Source organism: Arachis hypogaea, chromosome 14 (assembly GCF_003086295.3).
Source record: "Arachis hypogaea cultivar Tifrunner chromosome 14, arahy.Tifrunner.gnm2.J5K5, whole genome shotgun sequence".
Lineage (NCBI taxonomy): Eukaryota > Viridiplantae > Streptophyta > Magnoliopsida > Fabales > Fabaceae > Arachis > Arachis hypogaea.
This window is the reverse complement of record NC_092049.1, coordinates 124750966-124773470: the sequence shown is the minus strand read 5'-3', so window position 1 is coordinate 124773470 and position 22505 is coordinate 124750966. Positions and strand designations below refer to the sequence as shown.

The 22505-nt window shown below is 38.3% G+C and overlaps 1 pseudogene; it reads right to left on the bottom strand.

Moving 5' to 3' along the window:
• Positions 1-22505, bottom strand: part of LOC140178711 (protein NRT1/ PTR FAMILY 5.4-like) — a 47889-nt pseudogene that overhangs the window by 892 nt on the left and 24492 nt on the right.

Sequence of the window (22505 nt, the reverse complement as noted above, 5' to 3'; positions counted from 1 at the left end):
AGCATGCAAGGAATTGAAGTCAAAGCAATAAGAAACAATGAAAATAGAAATTAAGTGCTAAAAGGGGCTCTTGGTGAGAATTGGAAAATTTAGGATTCCTATCCTAGTTATGGACCATAAACATGGCAATTGTGTGGAATTAATCCCAATTAGTCAATCCTACTTGAGAATTAGTCAAAAGGGCATAATTGATCTCAATCCATAAGTCCTAGTCAACTCATTAGTTACTTAGTGAAAGACTAGCGTTAATGGAAACCAAACCAATTAACCATTCTCACATAATGCGGAATGGACATCCACAACTCAATTCCACCCAAACACCCAATTTCTCAACCAAGAGTGCGAAAACTAAACATGCAAGGAATTAAGAGGAAAGCAATAAAAGTCAAAGCAATTAAAGCAAGAAAAGGAAACTTCAAATGTAAGAAACCTCTTGGCATGTAATTGAGAGCTAAGGTTACCTATCCTAGCCATTAATCACAAACATATGATGATTATGAAGAGTTAATCCTACTTAGTCAACCTTACATCGAAGATAAGTCAAATATGCATAGTTAATTTCAATCCATAAGTCCTATGAAAACACTAAGGATCACATAGAGTCAATGGAAACCAAATCAACTAACTACTCTAATGTATCAAATAAGAATGGACATCAATGACTCAAGGATTACCAAAGTAATCAATTTCAAGCCAAGAGTGTAGAAAAACTAAGTGAAAACTAAGCCAAGCATTTTATCAAATACTTGGTGTACATGAAAATAAAATGATATTAAATTGTATTAAAAATAAAATCTAAAATACCAAAAGCAAGAAAATGACAATAACAACTAAAGAAAGCAATAAATGACATGAAAACATAAATTTGTATTAATTAGAACTAAAATAACAAAAGTGTTCATAACATGAAAATTGACATAAAAGAAAAAATAACAAAAGAGATGAAGAAGATAAAGACAAGAAAGTATAGAAACATAAATGAAACTATACTAAAACAAGAATTAAAGTGCTGAAATTAAAAGGAAACTAAGCTAAAAACCCTAATGCTAGAGAGAGGGGGGGGGGGAGCTTCTTTCTCTAGAAACTAGAGAAAACATCATAAAAACTAAACCTAATTGCCCCCTTCATTCAGCTTCACTTTGGCCTCATATAGCTTCAGAAATGAGTTGAACTGGGTTCTGGAGGCCCAAAAAATTGCCCCAGCGATTTGCATTAATGAGCTCATGTGATTCGGGCCACGCGTATGCGTCGCCTGGCAAAAATCCATCCACGCGTACGCGTGGGTCACGCGTACGCATCGCTCGCAAATCCCTCTTGTGCGTACGCACGCATACTTGTGCTTACGCACGGGTGCTGGAACTTCCAAACTCCATTTCTTCATGGTTTCTTCCCTTTTGCATGCTCTTTTCCTCACTTTTTCAACCCATACTTGCCTTGGAAACCTGAAATCACTTAACAAATATATCAAGGCACCAAATGGAATTAAAGTGAATTAAAATTGACTAAATTAAGCACAAAAGAGCATATTTTCACTTTCAAGCACAATTTAGGAGGAAATCTCAAAAGCATGCTATTTAGATGAATAAATGTGGGTTTATGTGATGAAATTCACTCAAATCAAATCAAAATATATTGTAAAATATGGAGTCATCAATTTTTTCACACTTAAACCAAGCATGTCCTCATGCTAAACACAACCAAAGGAGATGAATGAAGGGGAAATAATTTGTTTAATGCAACTACCTACATGCATGCAACTATACTAAATGCTATCTATATATGTCTACAATATGCTTCCTATTGAGTTTGGTAAAAACAAACAAAAGAATCTCAATCAATCCAAAGTAAAAACTTAGGGCCAAGACAAAGCAAATATAACAATATGATCAATGTCCAAAAGATTCGATTTGAAATTTCCAAAATTAAGTTCAACAACTTGCAAGAAGATACAAGATAAGCAATGAAAACATAGAATTGAGCGATTGAACCCCTCACAAGATGTGTTTACACTCTAGCCGCTTAGTGTTTAGGGCTTAATCACTCAATGCTCCTTTAATCATATTTCTCAAAGATTTGCAAGTCGTCTAACAATCAACTAATATTTGATGAATGAATGCAAATATCATGAGGACTTTTGTGGGTTGTAATGGGGCTTAGGTAAGGGTAGGATTCATATGGTTAAGTGGGCTAATAGATTGGATCTTTGATTAGCTCAAGCATCCCATCTAATCCTATATATCATCCTATATTCATAATAAAACAATCCTAACTACCCCTTTATCCTTTTCTCACATTCACTCATGCATTTTCTTTTCAATTCAACCACATATTCATCTCTTATTTTCATTATTCTTATTTGTTTATTTATATATATATTTTTTCTTTTCTTTTCTTTTTCTCTCTTCTTTTTTATTTATTTATTTATATTGACAAAGAGGAGATGCATATGCTTCTAAGTAATGAATGCATGAGTATTTTCCCACTTTTTCAAATATTTTCAATGAACACCCAAAACACTAACTACCAATGTTTTCCACAAATTCCCCCCACACTTGATTAACACACACACACAAACTCAAGCTAATCAAAGATACAACCAATGGGCATAATGGTTTTTTCACTTAGGGTGAATGATGTGCTTATAATGAGAACAAAGGGGAATTAAAGGCTCAAAAAGTGGTTTACAAAGATAGATGCAAGGGTTGGCCATATGGGTTAGTGAGCTAGACAAAGATGGCCTCAATCATACTAAATGCAATCCAAAACAACAAATATAGGACAATATAGACTAAAGCAAATCTAAGATCACAATCATAAAAGGAGTCTATAACACACAAGAACAAAATTTGTGTTTGAAAATATGCAACCACACAATTTAAGCTCAAATCTCACTTGGTATTTGTTCAAGCTCTTTTCTATGTTCCATAAAAATACTTCAAGCAATTTCAAAAATACGTTTTCAAATCTAATCAATGGAATGTCCAAAAAGAGATTTGTTGAAAATTCTTTGTTGTTTTACAAAAAACTTATTTACTCTACCATGCAAATGCCAATATTTACTACCATAACACTATAAGCACTACGGAAATATATACAAACAAATCAAACCAAGTGCAAATAAGAACAAAAATGGAAAAAATTGAAGAAAAAGGAACAAAAAAGTAGAATGTTGCAAAGTGTCTGAGAAAATAAATTTTACCCCCCTTGAAGTTAGCGATCCTCCCCCACACTTAAAAAATGCATGGTCCTCTATGCATGCACACAATCCGAAGGATGAAGGGCTTTGAGGCTCCACCTTTAGCGGGTGGGCTCCGGTTGCTTTGTAGACAAAGAAATAACAATTAAGGAAAGGTAAGATGTGTGTGGTATGATAAAAGGCAATGCCTGTATTCTAAATGTGCGCACAATGTAAGACCCAAAACCTTTGAAAAGTCTTATTATGATCAAGTCTCAAATCATATGGTTAATTTCAGAAATTATTTTATTAAAGGTAATTAAGGCAAGTTTTGATTTATTGAACTTGAGATAAGTTATGATTATTATTCAATTTTATAATTATTGGATTATTTTCTATATTTAAAGTATAAGGTTGATGGTTATGAAATAATAAGGATTTTATATGATTTGGATTAGATAAGTAATATTTTAAATATTATTACTGCTATTTTGGAAAATGAAGAAATTAAGTATATTATTTCTAATTTTTAGATTTGGGCATTTTATTGAAAATAATTTGTGAAATTGATGAGAAAATAGTATTTTCTATATATAATTAGTGTTGGATTTAATTTGGGTTTCAATTATTATATTATTCCCAATTTTATGTGAAATTACCCAATCACCCCTAACCCTAAGTTTCAAAATAAAACCCTAGCTCCCTCAAACCCACGCAGCTGCAGCTGCTGCCCCTCTCTACCCTAAACACACACACTCAGCCATATGAAGAAGGAAGAAAACAGAATTTGAGAGAAGAGGCAGAGGAGGGGTGAATCAGAAACACGACCCACACCCACGAGACATTGTTGGCCGAACGGAGGAGAGGGGAGATGAGGAAACACGGCGCTGGCGGGGCTTGCATCATGGAGGATGAGTGAGCAGGAAACAAACACGAGAGGGAGAGGGTCGCGCCGCCACGGTCGTCCAGGAGAAACGCCGGAGGAGAAGTTGCTGCGCTGCCCAGAACCGCTGCCGTCTTCGCGGGGCTTGGGTTGCTGCGGTTGCTCCTCGCCGTGAAGCCCGTCGCCATCGCGCCTTCTGCGATCAGCCTCGCCGTTCTGCTTTCCGTCAAGTCCATCCCGCTGCTGATGTCGCCGAACCAGGCAGAGGAAGAGGGAGACTCTGTCGCATCGTCACCGCGCCGGGCCGCCGCACGTGAGGAGCCGGGCTGTCGCTGCCTTTCCCGTCGCAGAGGAGAGAGCCCAGAGGAGAGATAGAGGTCGCGTGATGTTGAGGGTGGGAGATGCGGGCCAGTGGTGCGTGCAGGAACGCGACCCACTGCGCAGAGCTACCGCCGCCGTTTCTGCCGCCGGCAAGCCTCGGTTAGCACCGCCGAAGCTTTTGCCCGTTTCTGTCGCCGGAGAACCCCGCTGCCATTGCCAGAGAACTCTTCCGGTAAGGGTTTTAATTGAGGTTTCTGACTTTTTGGATTTCGAGAAGGTTTTAATGCTACGCGATTTTTATAGTTGATCCATCGGAGCTTCTGGCCGCCGCCGGAGCTGTTGCCGGGCTCGTTCAAAATCGCAGCTGCTTCGTTTCGCTAGTTTAGTAAGTATTTATGTTTCAAAAGCCTCGCGTTAGTATTCTGTTGTGTTCAGTTAATGAATATGAGTTTTGATAACATGGGGTTGAGTCTTGATTATTGTATTTTGTGATTAGTGTTGCTATAGTTATTACGAAAGTGGCTGGGAGCTGAGGTTTTGGTTGCCGTCAGTTTGGGTTGAGACAAAAAGGACTCTGTGAGGCGTTTGGGTTATGGAATTGCGTTTTGAGGTAGGGGCGCTTTCCAAAAATTATATTTTATATATTGGAATTATTACATATGGATACTGATGTGAGAGAATGTGTATTTGGTGATTGTATCGGCCTTATGTATGGTTTGATTTGCCTCGGTTGATTATGAACGTCTGTTGATTGAATTGTTGTGTGGTTTTGTGAAACGAAATGCTTTTGAAGTTGATTCTTTTAAAGCTTTGAGATCGAGTTTAATCCGTTGGAAATTGATTTGAGTTGAATGGATTTATTTAAGAATGTGAAAAATAGAATACACTCTTGAATTCAGCCTGGTTTGCTTTAAATGATCTGGTTTGATAAATGACTGTTGCTGAACCGTTTCTTTAAAGCTTTAGAAATGAGTTGATTCGGCTGATAACGATTTGGTTTTTGAAAACAGTTTTCTTGAAATATGGAATTGAGATGACTGTTGGATTTTTGGCTTGCCTTGGACTGATTTTTGAAATTTGGGCTGTTGAAAGGGATTGTGGAATGGTTTCGTTGGGACCCCAACCGGGTGGCAAAGTCCAAGTTTTAGGGGAGGTACTGCCAAAATTTCTATAAAATCCGAGTCTTTATTGAAAGGTTGTTTGGAAAAATGATGAGTTAAAGACTTCTACTATTTTATTTGAATTATCAAGAAAATGATGATTCATGCTTTTGAAATGAATTATTAAAGAGAAAATTGTGATTTAGTCTTGCTTCTTAAGAAAAGCATTGTATCTCTTTTGGGAGGACGTTATTTAGATGAAACTTATGTTTTAAAGCTGTTTTAAGTATGACAAGGGCTATGCCTTTGAATTTGACTTGAGGGTTTCAATTAGAGGAGTTTCAATGACTTTGAAAGAACTTGAATGTCTATTGACAAGTTTCATTTTGAAATATTTTGAGAAAGGTTTTAAGTACTCTTTGAATTCTGAATCCTTGCAAGACTAAAACAATTTTGAACAGTTGAAACGCTTTAGAATTTATCATGGGGGTTGAAGCTGGTTTTGCCTAAGTAAAGGAAACGGTTTTGAAAGAAGTAACTGATTACGTGACTCGGTTTGGCTTAGATCCTATTTTATTACTCAAATATAGAAGCCAAGGTTTTTAATGATTTTAAATGAATTTGGCGAAATGAGTTATGCTATTCTCCCCTAAGGACTTGAGACTCTGCCAAGGAACTTTTATTATAAAATCCCATTGTTGAATGGGTGATTTTGAATATTTCAAAGAGATCTTAAACTTGCCATGGTTATGGAAGTTTTGGAAAGAGGATGCCGAGAGTGGCATTGTTTTCAAAGGGGAACTTACTTTAAGTAAAAGTGGCTAATGAGCCTAAGATGATTTGAGAAATGAGATCTTTAAAGCCAAGGCTAAAAAGAGTTGAAACTTGATTTCAAAGTGAAATGAATTAAGAAACAGATTTATGGCTTAAATGCTGATTTCATGAATTTGATGATTTTGAATGATGGAAGTGCTGTTTTATTATGGGCCGGAATGGCTGTGTATGATTATGAACATTGGCTGGTTCTGAATTGAACCGTGAGCCGGATGGCTGAGATGGATGTTGATCTATGGCTGAGAACGAATGCATATATGCTGAGATATTGATAATTGTGATCTTGCACTTCTACTATCAGAGATGAGGGTTTCCCTGGAAGGAAGCAGTGGCTAGCCACCACGTGCTCCAGGTTGAGACTCGAAGCTCTTTTGACCCTATGTCGTAAGTGTGGCCGGGCACTGTGAAAGCCCCGGATGAGCTCGCACCCGTAAATATTCACCAGTGAGGGTGATGGATATGGATCATGGTTATGATCAAGTTTATGATGGGTATAACTCGAGTTGGGGATGCATGACAGAGGGACAGTCCAATGGTTAGCTACCAGGACTTGTCGGGTTGGCTCTATAACCGACAGATGATATCATCAGCCACTAGGGACAGGCATGCATCATATGCATCTATGTGACATTGTTTGGGTGTGCATATTGTACTTGGTTTGCCTATGTGATTAACTGCTAATTGTTCTACTTGCTGTAACTGTTTGTTTGTGCTTAAACTTCCTATCTGTGTTTGCAACTGAGACTCTGTTGGATTGTGGTGATTTGGTTGATGGTTGGATTGTTTGGGCCTAGGGCCGTGGTTGAATTGAGATGGACCGATGATTGGTTTCGGTTTTGTGTTTCTGGTTTAGAATAAAATATGACAGGCTATTTTGATTCCGCATAGATAATCCGTTTTGAAAGGCTTTTGAGTTTTTGAGAATTGAACGGTTCTTCTTTCAGAAAAGATTTTCAGACTTTACCTTTATTTTAAACCGTTGTTTTTGAAAAGGAGGCATAAGACGGTTATTAATCACTAGTACGGTTTATCTTCACGTATCCTATTACAGTAATTCCCAAAAATCCTCTACTGAGAATCCTTTCGAGGATGATGTTCTCACCCCCCCACATTTTCCCCCTTTCAGGATATGGGCGCAGAAGTCACGAAGAGTTTATTTAGTTATTGAAATGCTCTGTATTGCTTTAGTTATTGTTTATTGTACCCTCGCCTTTATCTTGATATATTCTGTAAGAGGGATAGGAATTGTATTGGTTAATGCTTGTAATAATATTTATATATATGTAGGTATATATATATGGATGTACTCTTTATGAGTTTTGTAAGTTGTATGGTATCTATAGATGTATGTTATCGGATGAAAGTATTTTTAGGAGCGGTTTCACGGTTTAAAGTTTTAAACAGGCTCATATTTTAATATTAAATAGTATAAGTGTCGTCGTAATGTCCGAGCTATCAGAGTAGTGCAGCCGGAAGCGTGAGCTTTGGTAGTTAGGGTGTTACACACAATTTAGAACACAACACATTGATCGGGTAAAACAATAACCACAAAAGCAAAAGAAATAGCATGTTCCTCAATTAAGTTGTCTAGGTTGCAAGTGATGAATAAGCAACAACTAAGATACAACAACCTAGGTAACCATAACTAAAGTGAATTGAGTATTTGAGCTATTGGAATTGAAATTGTGCAAGTGAAAGCGCAACAATTAATAGAAAGTGGTACAATTAACAATAACCAATTCAATGATGAAAAGAGACTACTTATTCACCCTTAGGAATAATGAAATAATCACATGTATAAGGTGCTTGTCACAAAAAGTGACAAGTCTTGATAAGAATCAAGTCAAGTCGACTAAAAAAAATGCAAAGCATTAACAAGGAACAAATACCTTGTTATGTGATTATATTCACTAAAAACCATGCTGAATAAATAGTTCAACTCAATTCACTAAATTCATTATTCACTTATAAAAATTTCACCTAATACGCAACATGTAAATGTGCAAATCCAATTAGGTGTTAGTAATTTAAGGCAAAGTATAAGTGCATTGATGAAATTTAATCAAGAAGCAACCCAATCAAATAACAAGCGAACACTTGCAACTTATTCAATTAACAAACAACTAAACTAAGAATAATATAATTACTAAAATGAAAATGAAATGCAAACAAAATAAAGTAAAGCAAGCAGAGAAGAGGGTAAAAGTAAGATAAGAGAGATGGAAGGAAGAAGGAGAGAAAAAGTAGAGAGAAGAGAAGAAAAGAAGTATAGGGGGTGAAAACAGGGGTGTGCATACGCATAAAGGGATGTGCCCCCGCCCAGGTCAACGACGCATATGTGTCGTGGACGCGTGCGCGTGGTGTTGTGGAAATGTAAGGCGACGCGTGCGCATGGGTCACGCGTACGCGTCGATGGGAAAAAATTAAAAGGTTGTGCGTTCGCACTATGCGTGCTAACGCCGCGACCAGAGGCCTTGTTTTGAGGTGTGCGTGGGTACAGGGCTGTGCCCACGCACAGAAAGCCATTTTTTTTAACATGGAGCATCAAAATTGCCAGCTATCACGATGTTTGTACGTACACACACAGGTCCGTGCGCACGCACAAGGCGCAAAAAGAGGGGGATGCGGACGCACAAGGTGTGCTAACGCTCCCAACAGAAGGTGCATAAGCTGGTGTGCGATCTCACAGGTGGGTGTGAGCGCACAGAATGCGAAACTTAGGGTTGTGTGCGTACGCACAGGTGTGTGCGCACGCACATGCTCTGTTTTTATCAAAAAAATTTTAATGCTCTAAGGCTGGACTTGACATCCAAAATAGCTTTTTAACCCTAAAACATATTATTCATCAAAAACACATAATCTAAACTAAAATTTAAGCAAATTAAGCTTGAAATTAAACTAACTTAAACTATCTACAAGAGACAAAATGCAATAAATTGAAACTATGCACAAAGAGAGGGTTAGAAAGGAGTTACCAAACACTTTTATTTAATGTCTTTAAGTTAGAAAATTGGGAGAACCCTTGCTATGGTGGCTTGTGCTTGACTTCCCCACCAATGCTAGAATGTCCAATGTCCTCCGGGATCCCAATCCTAACCATAAAAAAGACAACCAACAAGCAAGCTATTTACGTATTTACAATAGCAAAAAATATACACCATTGCAACTCCCGGCAACGACACCAAATTTGACGAGAGAATTATTGCTGGTTAGGAATCAATCAAAATAAGAATCAATTTGTTGGTAGCATAGTCCAAACCAACAATGAATTCTCAAGATCAAATATTAAATCAAATACAGAATAACCGAGAGTAATTAACTCCCGGGTCGTCTTTCCAAGGAGTTGCAATAAAATGTCATATCATTGCTATGAGAGAGCATGGGATGGCAAGAGAAGTAAGTAATGTAAATGGAAAGAAATTAAATAGCATGCAAGGAATTGAAGTCAAAGCAATAAGAAACAATGAAAAAGGAAATTAATTGCTAAAAAGGGCTCTTGGTGAGAATTGAGGAATTTAGGATTCCTATCCAAGTTATAGACCACAAACATGGCAATTGTGTGGAATTAATCCCAATTAGTCAATCTTACTTGCGAATTAGTCAAAAGGACATAATTGATCTCAATCCATAAGTCCTAGTCAACTGATGAGCGGATAATTTATATGCTTTTTGGCACTGTTTTTAGGTAGTTTTTAGTATGTTTTAGTTACTTTTTATTATATTTTTATTAGTTTTTAATTAAAAATCACATTTATGGACTTTACTATGAGTTTGTGTATTTTTCTGTGATTTCAGGTATTTTCTGGCTGAAATTGAGGGACTTGAGCAAAAATCTGATTCAGAGGCTGAAAAAGGACTGCAGATGCTGTTGGATTCTGACCACCCTGTACTCAAAGTGGATTTTCCTGAGCTACAGAAGCCCAATTGGTGCGCTCTCAATTGCGTTGGAAAGTAGACATCTTGGGCTTTCCATCAATATATAATAGTCCATAGTTTGCCCGAGATTTGATGGCCCAAATTGGCGTCAAAACGCCGGTCAGAGACCCTTTTCTGGCGTTAAACGCCAGAATTGGCACAAAAGCTGGAGTTAAACGCCCAAACTGGCACAAGAACTGGCGTTTAACTCCAAGAGAAGCCTATGCACGTGGAAGCTTCAATGCTCAGCCCAAGCACACACCAAGTGGGCCCGGAAGTGGATTTCTACATCATTTACTCATTTCTGTAAACCCTAGGCTACTAGTTCATTATAAATAGGACCTTTAGCTATTGTATTTTGATATCTCTGGACGCTTAGTCCTTAGACCATGGAGGCTGGCCTCACGGCCATGCCTAGACCTTTTGTTCTTATGTATTTTCCACGGTGGAGTTTCTACACCTCATAGATTAAGGTGTGGAGCTCTGCTGTTCCTCATAAATCAATGCAATTACTACTGTTTTCTATTCAATTCAAGCTTATTCTTATTCTAAGATATTCATTCGCACCCAAGAACATGATGAATGTGATGATTAAGTGACACTCATCACCATTCTCACCTATGAACACGTGCCTGACAAACACTTTCGTTCTACATAAAAACAAGCTTGAATGCATATCTCTTGGATATCTAATACAGGGGACCGAGTCCGAGATATTAGAGTCTTCGTTGTGTAAGCTAGATCAATTGGCAGCATTCTTGAGATCCGGAACGTCTAAACCTTGTCTGTGGTATTCTGAGTAGGATCTGGGATGGAATGATTGTGACGAGCTTCAAACTCACGAGTGTTGGGCGTAGTGACATACGCAAAAGGATCAATGGATCCTATTCCGACATGATCGAGAACCGACAGATGATTAGCCGTGCGGTGACAGCGCATTTTGGATCATTTTCACTGAGAGGATGGACGGTAGCCATTGACAACGGTGATCCCCCAACATACAGCTTACCATGGAAAGGAGTATGAATGATTGGATGAAGGCAATAGGAAAGCAGAGATTCAGAAAGAACAAAGCATCTCCATTCGCTTATCTGAAATTCCTACCAATGAATTGCATAAGTATCTTTATCCTATCTTATGTTTTATTTTAATTATCAATTCTCCATAATCATTTGAATCCGCCTGATTGAGATTTACAAGATGACCATAGCTTGCTTCAAGCCGACAATGTCCGTGGGATCGACCCTTACTCACGTAAGGTATTACTTGGACGACCCAGTGCATTTGCTGGTTAGCTACACGAAGTTGTGTGAAAAGTGTGCGATCACGATTTCGTGTACCAAGTTTTTGGTGCCGTTGCTGGGGATTGTTCGAGTTTGGACAACTGACGGTTCATCTTGTTGGTCAAATTAGGTAATTTTATTTTATTTTCGAAAAAAAATTTTCAAAAAAAAATTTATTATATATTTTTCTTCAAAATTTTTAAGAATGAATTCTAGAGTTTTATAATGATCTGCTAAAGCTTAGCTGGCCATGTCTAGTGTTTTGGACCAAAGCTTTCACCGATAGCTTGGTTCGCTAGTAAGCCATGTCTAATTCCTGAACCGGAGTTTTAGACTAATATTGTACGATTCCTGGAATTCTCATTAAGAATTTGAATTCCTTATTTTCTTTTTCCAAATAATTTTCGAAAAAAATACAAAAGTTTTTTATAAAATCATAAATATTTTGTGCTTCTTGTTCGAGTCTAGTGTCACATTTTAAGTTTGGTGTCTTGCATATTTCTATCTTTCTTGCATTTTTCGAATACATAGGCATTATGTTATTCATTGATCTTCAAGTTGTTCTTGATGATTTTCTTTGTCTGATCTTTAAATTCTCTTGTTTTGTGTCTTTTGTTGTTTTTCATATGCATTCTCAATTTGTCAGTGTCTCTAATATGAAAATTTCAAAGTTTGGTGTCTTGCATGCATTGTTTATTTGATCTTAGTTTTTCATGATTAGTTTCATTTTGTTGTTGTTCTCTCTCACCATTAAAAATTCAAAAAATTTTCAAAATTGTGTCTTTTCAAGTCAATAATACAGAGAATTGAAGATTTAGAACATACAGCAGTGGAATTACAGAGAAAAAGCTGGGCGTTCAAAACGCCCAGTGAGGAAGGAAATCTGGCGTTTAAACGCCAGCCAGGTACCCTGGTTGGGCGTTAAATGCCCAAAAGGGTAGTATTTTGGGCGTTAAACGCCAGAATGGATACCATTCTAGGCGTTTAACGCCAGGATGGCACAGGAGGGGAGATTTTGTTTTTAATTCAAATCTTTTTCAAATTTTCATCATTTTTTCAAAATCAAATCTTTTTAAATTATTCAATCATATCTTTTTAAATCATATCTTCTCAATAATATCTTCTCAATCACATCTTTTTCAAAATAATTTTCAATCATATCTTTTTGGTTGCCAATTTCAAAATCTCTTTCAAAATCACTTAACTACTTTCTCAATTTTAATTTTCGAAAACCATCAACCACTTTTTCAAAATTCCTTTTTATTTCAAAATCTTTTTAAATTTATTTTCGAAAATTCTCTCCCCCTTCTCACCTCCTTCTATTTAAAGACTAACACTCCTCCTCTATTAGCAATTCGAATTCTCTCTCTCTCTCTCTATAAGTTCGAATTCTCCTCTCTCTACCTCCTCCTTCTATTCTTCCTTTCCTCTGACACCTCAAGGAATCTCTATACTGTGACATAGAGGATTCCATACTTTCTTGTTCTCTTCTCTTTCATATGAGTAGGAACAAAGACAAAGGCATTCTTGTTGAAGCTAATCCTGAACTTGAAAGGACCTTGAAGAGAAAGCTAAGAGAAGCTAAAGCACAACTCTCTGGAGAGGACCTAACAGAAATTTTCGGAAAAGAAGAAGACATGGCAGCCGAAAATGACAACAATGCCAACAACGCAAAGAAGATGCTTGGTGACTTCATTGCACCTTCTTCTGAATTCTGTGGAAGAAGCATCTCCATTCCTGCCATTGGAGCAAATAACTTTGAGCTTAAGCCTCAATTAGTTTCTCTAATGCAGCAGAATTGCAAGTATCATGGACTTCCATTGGAAGATCCTCATCAGTTTTTAGCTGAATTGTTGCAAATCTATGACACTGATAAGACCCATGGGGTTGACCCCGAGGTCTACAGACTTATGCTCTTCCCTTTTGCTGTAAGAGACAGAGCTAGGACATGGTTGGACTCACAACCTAAAGAAAGCCTGAACTCTTGGGAAAAGTTAGTCAATGCCTTCTTGGCAAAGTTCTTTCCACCTCAAAAATTGAGTAATCTTAGAGTGGAAGTCCAGACCTTCAGACAGAAAGAAGGCGAATCCCTCTATGAAGCTTGGGAAAGATACAAGCAATTGATCAGAAGGTGTCCTTCTGGCATGCTTTCAGAATGGAGCATCATATGTATCTTCTATAATGGTCTGTCTGAACTGTTCAAGATGTCATTGGACAACTCTGCAGGTGGTTCTCTTCGTCTGAAGAAGACGCCTGAAGAAGCCCAGGAACTCATTGAAATGGTCACAAATAACCAATTCATGTACACTTCTGAAAGGAATCCTGTGAATAATAGGACAACTCAGAAGAAAGGAGTTCTTGAGGTTGACACTCTGAATGCCATATTGGCTCAGAACAAAATATTGACTCAGTAAGTCAATATGATTTTTCAGAGTCTGTTTGGCATGCAAGCAGCAATAGGCAGTACTAAAGAAGCTTCCTCTGAAGAAGAAGCTTACGATCCTGAGAACCCCTTAATGGAAGAGGTGAATTACATGGGAGAACCCTATCAACACCTATAATCCTTCATGGAGAAATCATCCAAATCTCTCATGGAAGTACCAACAGAAACCTCAACAAGGTTTCAACAACAATAATGGTGAAAGAAATAGGTTTGGCAGTAGCAAACCTTTTCCATCATCTTCTCAGCAACAAACAGAGAACTCTGAGCAGAATCATTCTGGCTTAGCAACCATAGTCTCTGATCTATCTAAGGCCACACTAAGTTTCATGAATGAAACAAGATCCTCCATTAGAAATTTGGAGGCACAAGTGGGTCAGCTGAGCAAGAGAATTACTGAAAATCCTCCTAGTACTCTCCCAAGCAATACAAAAGAAAACCCAAAAAGAGAGTGTAAGGCCATAACTAAGACCAACATGGCCGAACCTAGAGAGAGTGATGCGGACGTGAGTCCCAGTGAGACAAACCTCATGGGACATCCTCTGGGCAGAAGGGAGTTCCCTTTTGAGGAACCATGAGAATCTGAGGCTCATACATAGACCATAGAGATTCCATTAAACCTACTTCTGCCATTCATGAGCTCTGATGAATACTCTTCCTCTGAAGAGGATGAAGATGTTACTGAAGAGCAAGTTGCTAAATACCTTGGAGAAATCATGAAGCTAAATGCCAAGTTACTTGGTAATGAGACTTGGGAGACCTCCATTACTCATCAAAGAACTAAATGATCTGGCTCAACTGAAATTACCTCAGAAGAGACAGAATCCTGGAAAGTTCTCAATACCTTGTACCATAGGCACCATGACCTTTGAGAAGGCTCTGTGTGACCTGGGGTCAAGTATAAACCTCATGCCACTCTCTGTAATGGAGAAACTGGGGACCCTTAAGGTACAAGTTGCAAGAATCTCACTGGAGATGGCAGACAATTCAAGGAAACAGGCTTATGGAATTGTAGAGGATGTCCTGGTGAAGGTTGAAGGCCTTTACATCCCTGCTGACTTTATAATCCTGGACACTGGGAAGAATAGGGATGAAACCATCATCCTTGGCAGACCCTTCCTAGCCACAGCAAAAGCTGTGATTGATGTTGACAGAGGAGAGTTGGTCCTTCAAGTGAATGAGGACTACCTTGTGTTCAAGGTTCAAGGGTCTCCTTCTGTACACATGGAGAATAAGCATGAAAGGCTTTTCTCACTACAGAGTCAAACAGAACCCCCACATTCAAACTCTAAGTTTGGTGTTGGGAGGCCCCAACCATGCTCTGAATCTTTGTGAGGCTCCATGAGAGATCACTGTCAAGCTACTGACACTAAAGAAGCGCTTGTTGGGAGGCAACCCAATGTTATTTAATCATATTTATTTATTTTCCATTACTATTTTATGTTTTCTTTATGTTAATGATCATGTGGAGTCACAAAAACAATTGAAAAAGCAAAAATAGAATGAAAAACAACATTAAAAATAGCACATTCTGGAGGAGGAACTCACTGGCGTTTAAACGTCAGTAAGGGTAGCAGAATGGGTGTTAAACGCCCAGTCTGACACCATTCTGGGCGTTTAACGCCAGAAAGGGACACAAAGCTGGCGTTTAACGCCAGAAAATGGAGAAAAGCTTGCGTTTAACGCCAGAAAGGGGAGAAAAGTTGGCATTAAACGCCAGAAATGGGCAGCAACCTGGCATTTAACGCCAGGATTGGCACTCAAAAGGGCGTTTACACGCCAACATGGTGCAGGGATGAGAAGTCCTTGACACCTCAGGATCTGTGGACCCCACAGGATCCCCACCTACCTCAACTCTCTCTCTCTTCTTCACACCTTTCCATAACACTCTTCCCCACCCACCATGACCAATCACCTCAATACCTCTTCCCCAAAAATCCCTCACCTATCAAATCCTACTCTCTTCTCTATAATCTCTTCACCAATCCACATCCATCCATCATAAAATCCCACCTACCTCACCATTCAAATTCAAATCACTTCCCTCCCAAACCCACCCACACATACACGAAACCTACCCTCTCTTTCCACCCCTATATAAACCCCTCTTCATTCTTCATTTCCACATATCACAAACACTACCTCTCCTCCTTGGCCAAACCACTAAACCCCCTCCATCTCCCTCAATTCTTCTTCTTCTACTCTTTTCTTTCTTCTTTTGCTCGAGGACGAGCAACCATTCTAAGTTTGGTGTGGGAAAAGCTAAAGCTTTTTGTTTTCCATAACCACTAATGGCATCTAAGGCCGGAGAAACCTCTAGAAAGAGGAAAGGAAGGCAATTGCTTCCACCTCTGAGTCATGGGAGATGGAGAGATTCATCTCAAAGGTGCATCAAGACCACTTCTATGAAGTTGTGGCCAAGAAGAAGGTGATCCCCGAGGTCCCCTTCAAGCTTAAAAAGAGTGAATATCCAGAGATCTGACATGAGATTCGAAGAAGAGGTTGGGAAATTATCACCAACCCCATTCAACAAGTCGGGATCTTAATGGTTCAAGAGTTCTATGCCAATGCATGGATCACCAAAAACCATGATCAAAGTGTGAACCCGGACCCAAAGAATTGGCTTACAATGGTCCGGGGGAAATACTTAGATTTCAGTCTGGAAAATGTAAGGTTGGCATTCAACTTGCCAATGATGCAAGGAGATGCACGCCCTTACACTAGAAGGGTCAACTTTGATCAAAGGTTGGACCAAGTCCTTATGGACATTTGTGTGGAAGGCGCTCAATGGAAGAGAGATTTAAGAGGGAAGCCGGTTCAACTAAGAAGGCTTGACCTCAAGCCAGTGGCTAGGGGATGGTTGGAGTTCATCCAACGATTCAATCATTCCTACTAGCAACCGGTCTGAAGTTACTGTAGATCGGACTATCATGATCCATAGCATCATGATTGGAGAGGAAGTAGAAGTTCATGAGGTTATATCCCTAGAACTCTATAAGGTGGCGGACAAGTCCTCTACTTTGGCAAGGTTAGCCTTCTCTCATCTCATTTGTCACCTCTGCAATTCAGTTGGAATTGACATAGAGGAAGACATCTTCATTGATGAGGACAAGCCCATCACTAAGAAAAGGATGGAGCAAACAAGAGAGCCCACTCATGGACCTCAATAAGAGCATGAGAAAATTCTTCATCATGAAATTCCTGAGATGCCTCAAGGAATGCACTTTCCTCCAGAAAACTATTGGGAGCAAATTAACACCTCTTTAGGAGAATTAAGTTCCAATATGGGACAACTAAGGGTGGAGCACCAAGAGCATTCCATCCTCCTTCATGAGATTAGAAAAGACCAAAGAGCCATGAGGGAGGAGCAACAAAGGCAAGGAAGAGACATTGAGGAGCTCAAGCACTCCATAAGATCTTCAAGAGGAAGAACAAGCTGCCATCACTAAGGTGGACCCGTTCTTTAATTTCCTTGTTCTTATTTTTCTGTTTTTCGAAAATTATGCTTTATGTTTTATTTATGTTTGTGTCTTATTACATGATCACTAGTGTCTACGTGTCTATACCTTAAAGCTATGAATGTCCTATGAATCCTTCACCTTTCTTAAATGAAAAATGTCTTAATTGAAAAAGAACAAGAAGTACATGAATTTTGAATTTTAAAATAGTTTAATTATTTTGATGTGGTGGCAATATTTTTTTGTTTTCTGAATGAATGATTGAACAATGCATATTTTTGATAGTGAAGTTTATGAATGTTAAAATTGTTGGCTCTTGAAAGAATAATGAAAAAGGAAAAATGTTATTGATAATTTGAAAATCATAAAATTGATTCTTGAAGCAAGAAAAAACAGTGAAAAAAAATGGCGAAAAAGAAAAAAATAATAATAAAAGAAAAAGAAAAAGCAAGCAGAAAAAGCCAATAACCCTTTAAACCAAAAGGCAAGGGTAAAAAGGACCCAAGGCTTTGAGCATTAATGGATAGGAGGGCTCACAGGAATAATATCCTGGCCTAAGCGGCTAAACCAAGCTGTCCCTAACCATGTGCTTGTGGTGTGAAGGTGTCAAGTGAAAAGCTTGAGACTGAGCGGTTAAAGTCGTGGTCCAAAGTAAAAAGAGTGTGCTTAAGAGCTCTGGACACCTCTAATTGGGGACTCTAGCAAAGCTGAGTCACAATCTGAAAAGGTTTACCCAATTATGTGTCTGTGGCATTTATGTATCCGGTGGTAATACTGGAAAACAAAATGCTTAGGGTCACGGCCAAGACTCATAAAGTAACTGTGTTCAAGAATCAACATACTGAACTATGAGAATCAATAACACTATCTGAATTCTGAGTTCTTATAGATGCCAATCATTCTGAACTTCAAAGGATAAAGTGAGATGCCAAAACTGTTCAGAAGCAAAAAGCTAAAAGCCCCGCTCATCTAATTAAGACTGATCTTCATAGATGTTTTCGGAATTTATTGTATATTCTCTTCTTTTTATCCTATTTTGTTTTTAGTTGCTTGGGGACAGGCAACAATTTAAGTTTGGTGTTGTGATGAGCGGATAATTTATACGCTTTTTGGCACTATTTTTAGGTAGTTTTTAGTATATTTTAGATACTTTTTATTATATTTTTATTAGTTTTTAATTAAAAATCACATTTCTAGATTTTACTATGAGTTTGTGTGTTTTTCTGTGATTTCAGGTATTTTCTGGCTGAAATTGAGGGACTTGAGCAAAAATCTGATTCAGAGGCTGAAAAAGGACTGCAGATGCTGTTGGATTCTAACCTCCCTACACTCAAAGTGGATTTTCTTGAGCTACAGAAGCCCAATTGGCGCGCTCTCAATTGCGTTAGAAAGTAGACATCTTGGGCTTTCCAGCAATATATAATAGTCCATACTTTGCTCGAGATTTGATGGCCCAAATTGGCGTCAAAACGCCGATTAGAGACCCCCTTTTCTGGTGTTAAACGCCAGAACTGGCACAAAAGCTGGAGTTAAACGCCCAAACTGGCACCAGAACTGGCGTTTAACTCCAAGAGAAGGCTATGCACGTGAAAGCTTCAATGCTCAGCTCAAGCACACACCAAGTGGGCCCGGAAGTGGATTTCTACATCATTTACTCATTTCTGTGAACCCTAGGCTACTAGTTCATTATAAATAGGACCTTTAGCTATTGTATTTTGATATCTCTGGACGCTTAGTCCTTAGACCATGGAGGCTGGCCTCACGGCCATGCCTAGACCTTTTGTTCTTATGTATTTTCCATGGTGGAGTTTATACACCTTATAGATTGAGGTGTGGAGCTCTGCTGTTCCTCATGAATCAATGCAATTACTACTATTTTCTATTCAATTCAAGCTTATTCTTGTTCTAAGATATTCATTCGCACCCAAGAACATGATGAATGTGATGATCAAGTGACACTCATCACCATTCTCACCTATGAACACGTGCCTGACAAACACTTCCGTTCTACATGAAAACAAGCTTGAATGCATATCTCTTGGATATCTAATACAGGGGACCGAGTCTGAGATATTAGAGTCTTCGTGGTATAAGCTAGATCAATTGGCAGCATTCTTGAGATCCGAAACGTCTAAACCTTGTCTGTGGTATTCTGAGTAGGATCTGGGATGGAATGACTGTGATGAGCTTCAAACTCGCGAGTGTTGGGCGTAGTGATAGATGCAAAAGGATCAATGGATCCTATTCCGACATGATCAAAAACTGACAGATGATTAGTCGTGCGGTGACAGCGCATTTTGGACCATTTTCACTGAGAGGACGGACAGTAGCCATTGACAACGGTGATCCCCCAACATACAGCTTGCCATGGAAAGGAGTATGAATGATTGGATGAAGGAAATAGGAAAGCAGAGATTCAGAAGGAACAAAGCATCTCTATTCGCTTATCTGAAATTCTTACCAATGAATTGCATAAGTGATAAGTATCTCTATCCTATCTTATGTTTTATTTTAATTATCAATTCTCCATAACCATTTGAATTCACCTGAATGAGATTTATAAGATGACCATAGCTTGCTTCAAGCCGACAATCTTCATGGGATCGACCCTTACTCACGTAAGGTATTACTTGGACGACCCAGTGCACTTGCTGGTCAGCTGAACGAAGTTGTGTGAAAAGTGTGCGATCACAATTTCGTGTACCATCAACTCACTAATTACTTAGTGAAAGACTAGCGTCAATGGAAACAAAACCAATTAACCATTCTCACATAATGTGGAATGGACATCCACAACTCAATTCCACCCAAACACCCAATTTCTCAACCAAGAGTGCGAAAACTAAACATGCAAGGAATTAAGAGGAAAGCAATAAAAGTCAAAGCAATTAAAGCAAGAAAAGGAAACTTCAAATGCAAGAAACCTCTTGGCATGTAATTGAGAGCTAAGGTTACCTATCCTAGCCATTGACCACAAACATATGATGATTATGAAGAGTTAATCCTACTTAGTCAACCTTATATCGAAGATAAGTCAAATAGGCATAGTTAATTTCAATCCATAAGTCCTATGAAAACACTAAGGATCACATAGAGTCAATTGAAACCAAATCAACTAACTACTCTAATGTATCAAACAAGAATGGACATCAATGACTCAAGGATCACCAAAGTCATCAATTTCAAGCCAAGAGTGTAGAAAAACTAAGTGAAAACTAAGCCAAGCATTTTATCAAACACTTGGTGTGCATGAAAATAAAATGAAATTAAATTGCATTAAAAATAAAATCTAAAATACCAAAAGCAAAAAAATGACAATAACAACTAAAAAAAGCAATAAATGACATGGAAATATAAATTTGCATTAATTAGAACTAAAATAACAAAAGTGTTCATAACATGAAAATTGACATAAAAGAGAAAGTAACAAAAGAGATGAAGAAGATAAAGACAAGAAAGCATAGAAACATAAATGAAACTACACTAAAGCAAGAATTAAAGTGCTGAAATAAAAGGAAACTAAGCTAAAAACCCTAATTCTAGAGAGAGGGGGGGGAGCTTCTCTCTCTAGAAACTAGAGAAAACATCATAAAAACTAAACCTAATTGCCCCCCTTCATTCAGCTTCACTTTGGCCTCATATAGCTTCAGAAATGAGTTGGACTGGGTTCTGGAGGCCCAAAAAATCGCCCCCAGTGATTTGCATTAATGAGCTCACGTGATTCAGGCCACGCGTACGCATGGGTCACGTGTACGCGTCGCCTGGAAAAAATCCATCCACGCGTACACGTGGGTCACGCGTACGCGTTGCTCGCAAATCGTTCTTGTGCGTACGCATGCATACTTGTGCGTACATGATGCACCACTATTTCGTGGTACATCTTGTGCTTAATTGAGTGGGTTTTATCTACTATTCTTACATTCATTCATGTAAATTGCATGTTTTACACTTTCCTTCCTGATTTTGTGCTATAATTGAAAACATGCTTCTTTGGCCTTAAATTTGCTATGTTTAATCCTCTCTTATTACCATTTCATGCCTTGATATGTGTGTTAAGTGATTTCAGGGTTTATAGGATATGAATGGCTTAGAGGATGGAAAGGAAGCATGCAAAATTGGAAGGAATACAAGAAATTGAAGGAATTGCTAAAGCTGTCCAGCCTGACCTCTTCGTATTAAATCGACCATAACTTGAGCTACGGAGGTTTAAATGAGGCAGTTTTAGTTGCGTTGAAAATCTAACATCCGGGGCTTCGCAACGATATATAATTTGTCATGGTTTCCCCGAAGATAGGTGACGCACATGCGTGGATCACGCGCACGCGTGACCTGGAGAAAATTCAATCCACGCGTACGCGTGTACGACGCGTACACGTGATTTTGCCGCGTGCTGGACATATCAGAAATCACTGGGGCAATTTCTGGGCTATTTTTGACACAGTTTTTGGCTCAAAAAACACAGATTAGAGGCTACAGAGTGGGAAAATCTATCCATTCATTCATACACACTCTCCATTATTCAGAATTTAGGTTTGAGATGTAGTTTTCTAGAGAGAGAGGCTCTCTCCTCTCTCTTAGGTTTTAGGATTAGGATTTCTTCTTCTTCATTCCAGGTTCAATGTTTCTTTAATTTCAATTTCTCTTCTACTTCTATTTATTCTGTGAATTTAGTTTGTTTATTTTCCCAATTTGATTTATGAACTCCATGTTAGATTTGATTTTCTTTATTTAATGCAATTTGAGGTATTTCAGATTTATGATTGCTTTCTTCTATTTATGATATAAATAATTTAGATTTTTCCCTTTTTTGCTTTGGTTGAGTAATTGGTGAAACTTGAGTTATCAAACTCCTTGTTGATTGAAAATTAGAATTTGCTGATTGATTTGGATCCCTCTAAAGCTAGTCTTTCCATAGGAGTTGACTAGGACTTGAGGAATCCCATTGATTAGTCCACTTGACTTTTCTTTATTTAGTAAGGGTTAACTAAGTGGGAGCAATAAACAATTCTCATCACAATTAATAAGGATAACTAGGATAGGATTTCTAGTTCTCATACCTTGCTAAGAGCTTTATTAGTTATTAATTTAATTCTTGC